Raw genomic sequence first — 15,990 nt, 5'->3', positions numbered from 1 at the left:
GCCTGTGCCCCCTCGCCCGCCCGCCGCTCCCTCCTGGCGGCCCCAGCCTGCGCCTCGCTGCAGGAGACAAAGGCCGGGCGGCCGCCCAGGGGGCTGCGCCCCCCACCTCCCCAAGAAACCCGAAAGACGCGCGAGGCCGAACCTCCAGACGCCGGCCCCGCAGGCTCCAGGCGCTCGGCTCCGCGGACCGGCCGGCTTCCGGCTCTCGCGCCCGCGCTGAGTACCCACCCACCCCGCGCCCGCGGCGCCCGCTCCGGCCGAGATGCACCTGTTGCCACGCGCGACGCGGGACCCGCGGCTTCTGCCCGCGCGCCTGGCGGAACCGCGGGTCCGGGACCCCAGCGGCCCACGGCGGGCGACCCGAGCTCGGCCGCGCCCCCAAACCTGGCCGGCTGCGAGCGGAGCTTACCTCCTACTCCCCTCCTGTCACCTGAGTTTTCCGCGCGAGCTCGCGGGCTTCCCGCTAGCCCTGGGGCAGGGCCGCGGGGGCGGGACGGGCTGCGGGCGGGAGAGGCAAGCGGGCAGAATTGTCTGAGCAGAGGTGGGCGAGCAACCAGCAGTGATTTTGTCGTCGGTGTCCCGACTCCAGATCCGTATTATCTTTGTGCTTCTAAGCGGTTAACTAGCTAACACCTAGTACAGGTTAAACCCAGAAGAGTTCCTAAAGACCCGCGGGGAGGCGGGGGTGGGGGAAGACGAGGCCCAACCCACTTTTCTTAAAACACAAATCGAGTCCCTTTTACTAAACTGAACAAATGTCATCCATAGCTATTAGACCCGTAAAATATTTTCCTTATCGGCCTATTTTAAATACAAAGCTTTTCCAGAGGCTAGTCCACCTACGAGAGATGTATTAATAACGTTATTGAATTATTAAACGTCAGACAACTTGACTTCAAATTTCTTTGAGATGTTAAATTACCTGGTTTGGATTTCCCAAAACTTTTCAAAAGAAGTGAGTTTTTTGTTTGGGTTTGGTTTTTTTTCTTGAAAATTAAGCTGATAATACTGTAATTGACAAAGTTTTCTATACTGTCAATATCAGAACAACTAGTAAGATATATTGCCATTTACTGTTGTAAAGCCTTTTCATTGCATATATTCCATTAGTTCTTCAACAACGTCAAGTAATAAATAGGTCAGATTAGTACCTCCATTTTTCAAGTGAGGAAATGGAAGCTCAGAAAGGTCAAGCGATTTGCTCAAGGTCACACAGCTAGTGAGGGAGGGGCTAGCACAAACTAAGCTGACCTAACTTCTAATCTTTTTATTCCATTACCTGGAGGACAGTTCTTTGAGATTATTTTTAGAGTTACAGCATTAAACACCATTGAATAGTTCTTCCTTATGCAAAAGCACCAAAAAAACAACACAAATTAAAACAAAGCACTAACATTTGTTTCTGCAGGTCATGAGGCAAATATGCTAATTAGCAACATGCCTCCTGCCTAAGCAGACTACTCCTAGTGTTAAACATATTATTTAATCTTTATAACCCTCATGTGACCCAGATGACTTGGTCCAACCTCCTACAGATCTATTGTGTGGCTTAGTTATATCTATAAATATAGAACCTGTTTTACTTCATTTTTCTGTGGTATAGATTGAAGGGGAAAAAAAAAAAAAAAAAAACTCCTAAGTATTTAGAAGCAACTTTTATGGCCACTGAAGAATTTGAAACTTAGCTTCTAATTGCATTCACATAAAAACAGAAGTTACCTTCTAGGGACATCATCTGGGTCTCTGTCAAGGCAAACATGCTTCAAATGGGGCCCACTGCCTTTTCTTTCCTTCTTGGTTCTGGGCATGTTGCCACGGTCTTGATCTCTGAACTCTAATATAGACTCCAGGAACAATACAAAGGGTGATAATACCACTTGACTTTGTGGTCCTTTGTCCTAAAAAAAGATTAGCATTTTTTTTCCTCACTAGAAAGATGCAAATTAAAACTGCACTGAGAAATCACTTTTCACTTATCAGATTGACATTGACAAAGATTAGAAAGTTTGATAACCTCTGTGTGTTGGCGGAAGTGTGGAGAAACACAGTCGAAGTGCAGATTATGAATGTAAATTAGAATGATCTCCTTTAAGGGCCATTCACAATACCTAACAAAATTATAAAGGCATATAACCTTTGAGCCTGTAAGTCTACTTGTAAGAATTCATCTTACAACACACGTGAGAAATGGCAGGTGTATATGCTGCTAAGTCACTTCAGTCATGTCCAACTCTGTGCGACCCCATAGACAGAAGCCCGTCAGGCTCCCCCGTCCCTGGGGTTCTCCAGGCAAGAACTCTGGAGTGGGTTGCCATTTCCTTCTCCAATGCATGAAAGTGAAAAATGGAAGTGAAGTCACTCAGTCGTGTCCAACTCTTAGCGACCCCGTGGACTGCAGCCTACCAGGCTCCTCCGTCCATGGGATTTTCCAGGCAAGAGTACTGGAATGGGGTGCCATTGCTTTCTCCAGCAGGTGTATATAAGCTTGCCCATTTCAGCATTTTTTATAACAAAAGATTTTTTAAGTACATTCATTAATAAAAGACTGGTAAATTACTGATACAGCCATAAAATGACATCTGCAGGCTTCCCTAGTGGTTCAGATGGTAAAAAGAATCTGCCTGCAATGCGAGAGACTCAAGTTTGATCCCTGGGTGGGGGAAGATCCCCTGGAGAAAGAAATGGCAACCCACTCCAGTATTCTTGCCTGGAGAATTTAATGGACAGAGGAGCTTTGTGGTCTACAGTCCATGGGATAGCAAACAGTCGGACACAACTTAGTGGCTAACACACTATGAAAGCTTAAAAATAAAAGAATAAGAGAGCTCTTTAAATTTCTGTGAAATGATCTCTAAGATCCATTATGTGCACAAATTTTAAAATGCAAAATGATTATGTAATAGTGTATTTTCTATTAAAAAGGGGAAATTGTATACCGTTGTTTGTTTGTAGAAGCATAATAAGTCTCTGAAAAGATATATCAGAAACTGGTAAAATTGGTTGCTTTTTGGGAAGGGAGCTGGGTGTCTGGAGGGCAGGATTTGAAGAAAATTTGAAGATAAACTGCACTAGATCTAATTTTGTACTTTTTGAATCTTGAATGATGTAAATAATAGTACCCATTTCAAAACTTAAAATTTTTCACCACTTGAAGTTTTCCATCAGGAATGACTCAGATTCCCTCCTTACTAATTTAACTTACAAATAAATAAATGATCAAACTTCTCATGCATTAATGGGGCAACAGCAAAATTCTCAATAGATGCTTTCAAACTATTTGTTCTCTAGTTTATCTAAAGATGAAGGCTTTAGTACATAAAATTCTATCATGCTGTGATTATGGTGAAGATGATGAGCTAGCAAATTCCTCAGAATTTTATTAACAGTGACATCTCCCTGGGGCAGAGCTTCCAGCTAATTTTCCCAAAGTCAAATTCAATCAGAAATGAAAGAAGGAGCTCAGGCTAGTTCCCAAGAGGGATACTCTAGTACCATTGATTTGAGTGCAGAGGAAGTAATTCTGTGGGAATTCCATGGAGTCATTTACTTTACTCTCAAGTTTGATATCTTTTTGTTTTTTAATTTGGGAAAGATCCTGATGCTGGGAAAGATTGAAAGGAGAAGGGGATGGCAGAGGAAGAGATGGTTAGATAGCATTATCGTTCAGTGGACATGAATTTGAGCAAACTCCGGAAGATAGTGGAGGACAGAAGAGCCTAGTGTGCTATACAGTCCATAGGGTTGCAAACAGTCAGACACGACTAGTGACTGAACGTATACCATCACTTTGGAGGAGGAAATGGAAACCTATGCCAGTATTCTTGCCTGGAGAATTCCATGGCCAAAGAAGCTTGGTGGGTTACAGTCCATGGGGTCGCAAAGAGTCGCATATGACTGAGCAACTAATACAACACACCATACTATCACTTCATTAAACAAGGGATCTGAGCAACTCACAAAGAAAGACAGGCACAGTAAAATTTTAAAATAAATATTTACAAATATAAAATAGAATCCAAGGAAAAGAAAACAGCTGAGAGTAAACATATCCCTGAGTAGCAAAATAAGCCAGTGAGCTTCTTGGTAGCCAAGTGCCCCAACCAGTTACATAACAGCCATTTTTCAAAAGGGGCTGATAGTTCCTCAGTGGAAGCACTGAGTTCCCTAGCAATGAATTCAAAGAAAAAATGTTTTCACTCACACTTCCAATCAAGACTACTGAATGGAAAACAATAATATATTTTTTATAATACTGTGAGAACCTTTTATGTGGTTATTTTTGTAGTCATTCTGAACAAAACTCAAAGTATTCTAATGAAACTCAACAAAGGTATTCATCCAATCAGGTACCAGGTCAGCATCAATCAAACCTTGTAACAACCTAGTCTGAACAAGGTTGACCTGAAACAGATGTGACTGGACTGCAGTTCCTTACTATATTCTTCAGAAAATCAAACATACTCACAGTCAGATTTTTAATGTCTCCACACACCCCTCACCTTAGAGACAGATGTTTCTTTATACAACATTCCAGAAATTTTCTAGTCGGCCAGTCATCTGATAATTATTAGAAGTGGACTCAGTTGCTTTAGTCATGTCTGACCCTATGGACTGTAGCCAGCCAGGCTCCTCCGTCCCTGGAATTCTCTGGGCAAGAATACTGGAGTAGGTTGCCATTTCCTTCTCCAGGGGATCTTCCTGACCCAAGGATCGAACCTGCATCTCTTGAGCCTCCTACATTGCAGGTGGATTCTTTACCACTAGTTCCACCTGGGAAGCCCTTAGATGTGATAGAGACCCGGAATGCTGGAATTCTGTAGATGACTTTTTTCCTATTTTTGTTAATAGATGTACATTACAAATTGCCATATGACTTTTGTTACTTGTATCCCAAGATCATGAGACATGCAAAGTCAAATGTGCACACTGACCAACAGTAGCAATGACTGCGGAGCCAGAAAACATCATCGCAACAGTGAACGGTCTTGATTTATTTACAAATAATTCTTAGGTTCCTAATTATCCATTCTTCTTTTCAGTGGGCTTGGAGACTCAAGTGAACTCCTCTCTCTGTGTTCAAAAAGAGTGAGATCAGATTAGGGATGTTCTAGTGTAGAAGTCTGCAGATTAATAAGCCAAGTATCTCAAGAAAGAAAAGAGTTTCTTGTGAGTTCAGAGCCGTAGCAGTTATAAGGAAATATAGCTTTCTCTTATCAAAATGACTTGAGAACATCTAAGAAACTTCTCCATCCTCTAATGGAAGGCATCTTCAACAGTCCTTTTATTCCATTTATAGACTCGGTAGAAGGAATCATTCTTATAACATGATGCCAAAATTATTTTAGCTCACACACAAACAAGTTGTTCTGTAATTGTGCTTTTGACCACTTCATATTAGGAAAAAATTTAAAAATATATAGCACTACCACTTTGTTATGAAACCACTTTGAAAATGTTTACTTGGACTCTTTTAAATGTCACGACTAAAGAAACTACTGTTGTGTGTAATCCACTCTTGACAGTGAATCATAACTGTGTCACACGTGGACTTGGTTAGCCTTTGCTCTGATCTGACAGTCTTTCCTTAAAAAGAGGATGTCTTTTCAACTGCAAACTATTTATTGCTTCCTGAAAAATATAATAACTTTGTGACTCTGAAATCCCATATCTTTGAGACTATCATAGTCTTGATTTAGACGTTTTGAATATGCTTTTAATTTATGCCTCTGGCCTTATCAGTTCAGTTCAGTTCAGTTCATTTCAGTCACTCAGTCGTGTCCGACTCTTTGCGACCGCATGAATTGCAGCACGCCAGGCCTTCCTGTCCATCACCAGCTCCCGGAGTTCACTCAGACTCACGTCCGTCGAGTCGGTGATGCCATCCAGCCATCTCATCCTCTTTCACCCCCTTCTCCTCCTGCCCCCAATCCCTCCCAGCATCAGAGTCTTTTCCAATGAGTCAACTCTTCGTATGAGGTGGCCAAAGTACTGGAGTTTCAGCGTTAGCATCATTCCTTCCAAAGAACACCCAGGGCTGATCTCCTTTAGGTTGGACTGGTTGGATCTCCTTGCAGTCCCAGGGACTCTCAAGAGTCTTCTCCAACACCACAGTTCAAAGGCATCAATTCTTTGGCACTCAGCTTTCTTCACAGTCCAACTCTCACATCCATACATGGCTGCTGGAAAAACCATAGCCTTGACTAGACGGACCTTAGTCGGCAAAGTAATGTCTCTGCTTTTGAAAATACTGTCTAGGTTGGTCATAGCTTTTCCTCCAAGGAGTAAGCATCTTTTAATTTCATGGCTGCAGTCACCATCTGCAGTGATTTTGGAGCTCCCCCCAAAAAAAGTCTGACACTGTTTCCACTGTTTCCCCATCTATTTGACATGAAGTGATGGGACCAGATGCCATGATCTTCATTTTCTGAATGTTGAGCTTTAGGCCAACTTTTTCACTCTCCACTTTCACTTTCATCAAGAGGCTTTTGAGTTCAGCTTTTGAGATCCTCTTCACTTTCTGCCATAAGGGTGGTGCCATCTGCATATCTGAGGTTATTGATATTTCTCCCGGCAATCTTGATTCCAGCTTGTGTTTCTTCCAGTCCAGCGTTTCTCATGATGTACTCTGCATAGAAGTTAAATAAGCAGGGTGACAATATACAGCCTTGACGTACTCCTTTTCCTATTTGGAACCAGTCTGTTGTTCCATGTCCAGTTCTAACTGCTGCTTCCTGACCTGCATATAGGTTTCTCAAGAGGCAGGTCAGGTGGTCTGGTATTCCCATCTCTTTCAGAATTTTCCACAGTTTATTGTGATCCACACAGCCAGAGGCTTTGGCATAGTCAATAAAGCAGAAATAGATGTTTTTCTGGAACTCTCTTGCTTTTTTGAGGATCCAGCGGATGTTGGCAATTTGATCTCTGGTTCCTCTGCCTTTTCTAAAACCATCTTGAACATCAGGAAGTTCATGGTTCACGTATTGCCGAAGCCTGGCTTGGAGAATGTTGAGCATTACTTTACTAGCATGTGAGATGAATGCAATTGTGAGGTAGTTTGAGCATTCTTTGGCATTGCCTTTCTTTGGAATTGGAATGAAAACTGACCTCTTCCAGTCCTGTGGCCACTGCTGAGTTTTCCAAATTTGCTGGCATATTGAGTGCAGCACTTTCACAGCATCATCTTTCAGGATTTGAAACAGCTCAACTGGAATTCCATCACCTCCACTAGCTTTGTTCATAGCAACGCTTTCCAAGGCCCACTTGACTTCACATTCCAGGATGTCTGGCTCTAGATGAGTGGATCACACCATCATGATTATCTGGGTCGTGAAGATATTTTTTGTACAGTTCTTCTGTGTATTCTTGCCACCTCTTCTTAATATCTTCTGCTTCTGTTAGATGCAGACCATTTCTGTCCTTGATCGAGCCCATCTTTGCATGAAAAGTTCCCTTGGTATCTCTAATTTTCTTGAAGAGATCTCTAGTCTTTCCCATTCTGTTGTTTTCCTCTATTTCTTTTTTTTTTTTTTTATTTTTTTATTTATTTATTTCTTTACATTGATCGCTGAAGAAGGCTTTCTTATCTCTCCTGCTATTCTCTGGAACTCTGCATTCAGATGCTTATATCTTTCCTTTTCTCCTTTGTTTTTTCCTCTCTTCTTTTCACAGCTATTTGTAAGGCCTCCCCAGACAGCCATTTTGCATTTTTGTATTTCTTTTCCATGGGGATGGTCTTGATCCCTGTCTCCTGTACAATGTCACGAACCTCATTCCATAGTTCATCAGGCACTCTTATCTATCAGATCTAGGCCCTTAAATCTATTTCTCTGGCCTTATGCTCCTGGCCAAATGCAAGGGCTGGGAGATGCCTTCCAACTAGCCTCCATTTCCCTCAGGCCTTGATAATTGATCAGTGATCTCTTAAAAAAGAGTGTAAACTGTGGAGTTCAGTGGGTTCAGTGTTGCTTCATGGTGACCTGTCCAGGCCTCATCCACTGATTGATTTTGGTTCAATGCTTTGGCCACCTGATGCAAAGAACCAACTCATTGGAAAAGATCCTGATGCTGGGAAAGACTGAAGGTGGGAGAAGAAGGGGATGACGAAGGATGAGATGGTTGGATGGCATCACTGACATGATGGACATGAGTAGGCTCCGGGAGATGTGGATGGACAGGGAGGCCTGACGTGCTGCAGTCCATGGGGTCACAAAGAGCCAGACACAACCTGAGCGACTGAACTGAACTGAACTTTTACAGCTTTTGGTTTGAGATCAGAGTTCCTGATCCGTCCTTGACCTGGAGATCCTCTGGCCTTGCGTAGGATATGCAGTCCAGCAGGCCTAGTGTTCTAAGTTCTAACAAATGTTTCAAAATATAATGATGTAGGAAGAGCCCTAGACTAAATCAAGGACAGCAATTAGCTCTCATGCTCTTACTTAAGCATTCCTCAAAATAGAACTGCTCTTCTAAACATAGACTGGCAATTCAGGATAGAGCCACTGGAAATGCTACCCTCATTATTCTCTTCATACAGTGGATAGGACCCACACTAAGGGCCTAAACTGTGCACTGCTCTGCGACAACACTGTCAGGTAAGCGTGCCTGGTTAGTGACCAGCAAGCAGGGCAATCTTAACTCTGGGTTTCTAGAACATTGAGAAGTCAGACTGATAATCCAGGGGAGCAATTTAACACTACCAAAGATCTATCTGTTTTGGATAAGTCTACTTTTTATCTCTTTTTGAGTATCTACAAAATTATGGTTAGTTTTTCATAATTTACAACACAATTACCATATACATACATACATATGTATATATTTGTTATCTAATCCAGTAAAAAAAAATTTATTGTCTGCAGATTTTAAATAGAATAAATCCACTACAACCAGCAAAAAAAATACGATTGGGACTTCCCTGGTGATCCAGTGGTCCAGACTCTGCTTCCACTGCAGAGGACATGGGTTCAATCTGTGATTACGGAACTAAGATCCCACATGCTGTGCAGCTTGACCAAGCAAAGAACACAAGACCCAAAAAACCCCATAAAATATTATCACTCCAAAAACAAACAAACAAAAAAACATTATCACTCCAAAATCAGGGACGCAAATAAGACTTAGTTTTGATACCTATTAATAGACATGTTTTAATTGATTTGATCGGGTTTAGATCTTAGGGTCTCTTCTATAAAATTACTTCTTTAGATCTCATGGGGGCTTTGTGAGGACAAAGTATGTTTGGAATTACTGATATCACTCATTTCCCTTCCCGTTGGTCTGTGAACTTAAGCTGAGGAAAGGCTTACCTTGCCCAACACCATCCCCTCCAGTCTACTGAGGCCTGCCACATCCCTCCTCACTTCGCCTTTCATTTCACACCTGAAATATTCAAGTGAGCAGACCAGTGATCTCCAAACCATTCCCTCATACACCCCATCTATAAAAAAATTAAGTGTGCATGCCAACATTTGTTTCTTTATACATTGTATATAGCATCAGAATACTGATATGTACACAATAAACTACACACAAAAGTAGAAATGGGTCAGATTTAAAAATTGATAACTAGATTAAAGTTCTCATATTTTCTTCCCACACCCCACCATATACCCTCTGGGGACAAGAAACAATCTCATTCCTCTTAAGAGCCTTTATTTATTTATTAAAATTTTTTTTCATTGTGCTGCACAGCTTGTGGGATCTGAGTTCCCCAACCAGGGATTGAACTCAGGCCCTTAGCAGTGAAAGGGCAGAGTCCTAACCACTTGACTGCCAGGGAATTCCCTAAAGCAGTCTTTAATGTAGAAGACTTTGCCACTGGTGACAAGTTAAAAGGCAAGAGTAAGTGCCACTTTCAGTGTAAATACCCAAAGTCACCTCTTTTAACAGTTCAGCATTCTAGGTAAACTCCAACAGGTTTCCATTAAAATGAATGTTCCTGGATGCAACCCTTTAAATATTAATTTAACTTCTATCTATAAATTTAATTAATTTATCTTCTATCCAGAAAGAGATGGGTGAATTTTTTAAACTTCTCCAGTGTGTTTTTTTCCAACACACACAAATCAATTCTGAGAACACTGACAGGTTGCCTTACAAATTCCACTCACTTCTTTGATAGCATCAGATCCCACAGGATAAGAGCTCGGTCTCACAAGACCTCTCCACTTCAGATGACACACCCAAGTCCAGCTTGTTACCTGAGCTTCTGACCCTGTGTGTGTGTGTGTGTGTTCATGCTCAGTCAAGTCCCACTCTTTGCTGCCTTATGGACTGTAGCCCACCAGGCTCCTCTGTCCATGGAATTTCCAAGGCAGGAATACTGGAGTGGATTGCCATTTCCTCCTCCCTTCCGGACCCAGGGATCAAACCAGGTCTCCTGCATCTCCTACATCGGCAGGCAGATTCTTTACCAATGTGCCACTTGGGAAGCCGTGTTTTTGACCAACTGGCTATAAATTGGAGGTTCCTGTGACTCTCTTCGTGGGTCCGATTAATTTGCTAGAGAGGTTCACAGAACTCAGAGAAACATTTATTTATATGTATCAGTTTATTACAAAGGACATTATTAAAAGGACAGACAGATGAAGAGATATAAGGAGTGAGATGTAGAAGGGCCCAGAGCACCAGAGCTTCTGCCCCCATGGAAGTGGGTGCACTGCCTTTCCAGTGCCTGGATGCATTCACTGACCTCAAAGCTCATCAAAGTTTATTCAAGAATTTTTATAGAGCTCAATCTGAAGCACCCTCGTACCACCCCTTTCCCCTTCCAGAGGTCTCTGGGCAGGGCTGAAAGTTCCAACCCTCTAAACTACAGGTCTTTCTCATGACCAATCCCATCCTGAGGCTGTATAGGAATCCCACCCTAAGTCAAGTGAAGTGTTCAGTTTAGTTCAGTTCAGTCGCTCAGTCGTGTCCGACTCTTTGCAACCCCATGAATCGCAGCATGCCAGGCCTCCCTGTCCATCACCAACTCCCGGAGTTCACTCAGACTCACACTCAGACTCGCGTCCATCAAGGCAGTGATGTGTTAGTCATGTTCAACTCTTTGTGATCCCATGGACTGTCCACCAGGCGGCTCTGTCCATGGAATTCCCCAGGCAAGAATACTGGAGTGGGCTGCCATTCCCTTTTCCAAGGGATCTTCCCAACCCAGGGATCAAACCCAGGTCTCCTGCATTGTAGGCAGATTCTTCACCATCTGAGCCACCAGAGAAGCCCCAACTCAGGGAAGCATAAACTCAAGTGTGCTCAAAAGCGGCTTCTTATGAATGAGGAAGTAAAGTGAAGTGTAATCGCTCAGTTGTATCCAACTCTTTGGGACCCCATGGATGGCAGCCTACCAGGCTCCTCCATCCATGAGATTTTCCAGGCAAGAGTGCTGGAGTGGGTTGCTATTTCCTTCTCCAGAGGATCTTCCCAACCCAGGTCTCCTGCATTGCAGACAGACGCTTTACCATCTACACCACCAGGGAAGCCACCACTGAGGAAAGATATACCTATTGTTGGAGAAGTTCCAAGGGTTTTAGGATCTTTGTGCCTTTAACTGGGGCAAAGACCTAATACATTTTTTGTTACACCACAGTCTAATTTTAAAACATAACAGACACAAAACTTCATGAAACAAATTCATAACCTAATACATTTTATAAAATAAACATCCTTTAAAGGCACTGCTTCACTTAAGGAGTAGAGGGGAAGTAGGAACTGGATGAAGATGATCAAAAGTACAAACTCCGGGAGATAATGAGGGACAGGGAAGCTTGGCGTGCTGCAGTCCATGGAGTCTCAAAGAGTCAGACATGACTTAGCTACTGAACGACAACAAGCGCTGTAATGGCCAACATGATAAATATAGTTAACACTGCTGCATGTTAGATATGAAAGGTAAATCCTGAGTTCTCATTACAAGGAAAAAAATTTTTTTTTTATTTTGTATTTATGTGAGATGTTCACTAACTTATTGTGACAATCATTTCATGATGTGTGTAATACAGTGCTGTGATCCTCTGTTTTTATGGAGAGACTGGTGACCCTCCATCTTCCAGACGCAGTAAAGATCAGATGGAAAATTTTGGTCACCACAAACCCTGTTTGGTGGGCACTTCTTGACAGCACAGAGAATGAAATGTTCACAGAGTTTGACAGAAGCCTTCTGTGGATGCTTAAAGAGATCCATAGAGAGAAAGAAAGAACACAGCAGAAGGCAACCAGCTTTTACTTGAAGTCGACTATGTGCTCGATATTTTGCTAGCAGTTTCCATATCTGTTATTTCCATTTGCATTAATCTAATCATCACCACAATTTTCTGAAATAGAATTTAAGCCCAGGTCTGCATAAGCCCTATGTTCACTTCACTTGTAATTATGAGAAACTTAATCTCTCTGAAGGAATAGAAATTGATTAAAATGCGACAGAGTACAGATAGCTGCCTCAGCATTACAGAACCTTTGTGAGGTCCTTTTGTTTTCGCCAAACTTGGCTGGAATCTATAAGTAAGGTTATGAATATCTTTTAAACACAAAGGATCACATAGCTAAACTTAAAAAGCATAGGAAAATATCTTTCTAAGATGTAAAAGGAGTAGATTTAAGACAGAGATCCTCCTATCAAATCAGGCAATTCAGAAAATATAGAAACATTGGCACAATACTGTAAATCAACTATACTTCAACAAAAATGTGTAAAAAGAAAATATAGAAAAATATAGAAATATATTTTTTTCTATAAAAAATATAGAAAAATATAGCCTTGAAAAGTTAAACAGCAGCACGCAGCTTGATAGGGAGCATAGATTCAAGAGTTTTGTGGTTAAAATTCTGTCACTAACATTAATTATGATTATAAAAATAATAATATCAAACCTTGATGTGTGCCATGCACTAGTATAAGCATTTTATATTTTACATGTGTTGTATAATTACTCATAACAACCCTATTAACTAGGTATTATTTTATCCATTTTATAAATTAAAAATTGAAACCCAGTCTGGCTAGAAATACTACCCAGTGTCACACAGCTAATAATTAACAAGACATGGAATGGAAACCTAGGTCAGTTTGACCTCCAAGCACCAAGCTCTTCATAATTCTTCATTAGATTTACTGTTGTGTTCCAAAAGCAGATGTATAGCTCAAAAATAATGCGTTACATTAAAACTAAAGGTAAGTTTTAAATGAGAAGAATCAGGAACAATTGTATGATCTGTTGTTAAGGACCTCTTAGTGAGAAACATGAGATTCAGGTCACACAGTAGTCAGTTTACTTACAGAAACATAATGAGGTAATTCTGTTACCACATCACTAAATATGAAGAGTGTAAACAAATTTACACTTGCTTATTACCTGCTTGCATGCTAAAAATGTCAATGGAGTCAAATAAGAATGATTATAGACAACTAGAAAGCAGAATTCATCATATCAACAAACGCATTAAGTATCTGGAAGTAAATGTAATTAAAACATGCTTTTTATGATTAAATCCTAAGGAGGGAAAAATAATGTAACTAAAGAATTAGGCATGCTTTTTCTGAGAAACTAAAGACCTTAATATTATTTTTATATTTAGATTTATTGCAGTACAAGTAAAATTCCTGTAAGAACTAATGAAAAATAAATGAACAACAACATCAAAACATTTTCATAGGTAATAAGGTAAGCGTAGATTCAGCCTAGCAGATTTGGAAAACTAAACTCACTGTGACATGATGAAAATCATACGGTATTGAGTTATTGGAGTTTGAAATATGAGCCTGACCTATAATAGAGACAAAACAAATAAAGGGCAAAGGATAACCGCTTAATTCATTGTCTTTCAAATAGTTAGCTAAAGACTTGGAAAGAATCAACTTAGATAAACACAGGAGAACCAAACACTACAATAAATTCCAGCTGTATCAAAAAGGAAAAGAATTTTTTAAAAACCAAAGAATACCTTATTTATCCCAGATGTGGAGAGAACATGTTCTTCTAATCCCTGGAGAAATGAAGGTTGTTATCAGGAATGAAATAGAGTAATTGAATATGCTTTTAACCCTGGTGGCTCAGAGGGTAAAACGTCTGCATGCAATATGGGAGACCTGGGTTTGATTCCTGCGTCAGGAAGATCCCCTGGAGAAGGAAATGGCAACCCACTCCAGTACCCTTGCCTGGAAAATCCTATGGACGGAGAAGCCTGGTAGGCTACAGTCCTTGGGATCATAAAGAGTCGACTGAGTGACTTCATTTTCACTTTAAACCTTGTAATTTTCAAGCAACAAAATATAAGATTCAGTAATCTGATTATATATTTCTCCCCCAAATATATGAGGAAATCAGTGACTGTATAAGTCAATAACCATGACAAATTCATCACTTTCAAAGGGGGAAATCTTCCCAACTAGTTTGATTTCAAACTTTCTTGTAGGTTGACTCTTCCCAGGTAAGCCTGACCTGTTAGACTTCTTTGTCACTGCTTGATGGAATTATTCTTCATCTTTCAGAGACCAAGGTGAACTGGAAACTGGGAGATCTTTGAAAAAGCATTGTCGACTGTTGACATGTCTTCTGTTTTGTACCCCAGGTAGAAATGCTAAGCCAAGGAAAAGAAGTAGGTAAATTCAATTTCAGTTTCAAGGACCCTTTGTGGGTAACTATAAGGATGAATTATCTGCATGCATGCGGTAAAGCTCTGTGGCCCATGAAAGTAGGATTTATAACAGACCTATGACTGGTATTTCAAGACAAAAGCCATAAAGCAGAGACTTAAAAATTTCATCATTAGACTAATTGTAATTCACTTGATCCTCTAGTGTAACAATATCCTTCTGTCCAAGCCATTATTCCTTCCATTCAGCATAGTGGCTTGTCTATCATTAAATATTCATTTTCTGCCATGCTCTTTGGAAGGCAGACAAGGCAGTCACTTCACTGCTTTGTATCGATTTCTGCCTGGTTGTCTTTAGGAAAAGGTTTCAGTAGGTTCAATTGTTTTGAAATATATTTAGGTTTACTCCATGATTGGCAGATATATTTTTTTCTTCTTACTTCAAAAGTGGAAGCTTAGAACTTAGATCTTTATTTTTTTCCATCTAGTCTGTACTCTCATTATCAGTGAAGACCTTAAATGGTACTGAACTGTAAATGAACTCTATCTGCTTAAGAGAGTATTAGAGGAAACAGGGTCACTTTGCATGCTTCCAGACATGATTTCAACTGTTTTCAAAGGAAGTTGTACAGTGAAGAAAAGAGCCTTTAGGAAAGCTGAAGTTTCGGGCTTCAGGTATATTTCTGACTTCTATGGGGAAGAACTCAGTAGTTTTATTTAACTAAGAAGGCCCTTTATCAAGACTTACTTACAACTGGCTTAAACTTGAACTTGTGATTTATAGAATCCTTTCATGAAGCGTCAGTGCTTTTTTTACAAGACACTTATCAGATATTTATCCAGGTTCTTATGAGACCCCTCTTTTGTTTGAGTGTGTGATGTATTATCTTCCATAAAGTGGATTTAAATAAAATAGTTTTATTTTATGTTGTTACATATTTGCTGTGGTAAATATTTGAGGGGCCAGTTATAATGGAAAAAAATACATGGATGTATGTATTAACAGTCATTTTCTTTTCTTCCCCAGCTTTATGGAGAGATAATTGATATAAAACACTGTATAAGTTCAAGGTGTGTCATTTGCTGTTTATCATAGCTAATCCGAAGATATTTACTAAATGGATGCTATATCCTCCATATGCTTTACCATGTGCAGCTACTCTAAAAGATCCACTGTATAGAGTACAAAAAAAGTATAAAATGTCGTTCCTGACCTAAAATATAAAGTTATAGTAATCAAGATGGATAATACTGGCAAAAGAAGAGACACATAGATCAGCAGAACAGAATGAAGAGCAGAAATAGGCCAGCACCTATATGTTTATTTCATTTTGGGTAAAGATGCCAACTCACAGAAATAGAAGAAACCATCCTAAGATTTCTTTGGAACCAGAAAAGACCTGG

At 40.5% G+C, this 15,990-nt stretch overlaps 1 protein-coding gene across 11 annotated transcripts in view; it reads right to left on the bottom strand.

The window, feature by feature from the left end:
• MTUS1 (microtubule associated scaffold protein 1) overlaps positions 1 to 15,990 on the bottom strand; it is a 229,787-nt gene that overhangs the window by 192,707 nt on the left and 21,090 nt on the right. For 3 of the 11 annotated variants that reach the window (XM_042241358.2, XM_060407028.1, XM_060407033.1), the window contains exon 1: positions 410 to 635. The exons of 3 other annotated variants lie outside the window; for them this stretch is intronic. The gene's annotated coding sequence lies outside the window, so the exon portion shown is untranslated. Of the gene's footprint in view, positions 1 to 142; positions 219 to 268; positions 636 to 15,990 lie in introns of those variants that run through there. 5 more of the 11 variants (XM_042241360.2, XM_060407029.1, XM_060407034.1 and 2 more) reach the window with 2 other exon arrangements.

Source organism: Ovis aries, chromosome 26 (assembly GCF_016772045.2).
Source record: "Ovis aries strain OAR_USU_Benz2616 breed Rambouillet chromosome 26, ARS-UI_Ramb_v3.0, whole genome shotgun sequence".
Lineage (NCBI taxonomy): Eukaryota > Metazoa > Chordata > Mammalia > Artiodactyla > Bovidae > Ovis > Ovis aries.
The sequence above is the reverse complement of the archived record's forward strand: the minus strand, read 5'-3'. Positions and strand labels throughout refer to the sequence as shown.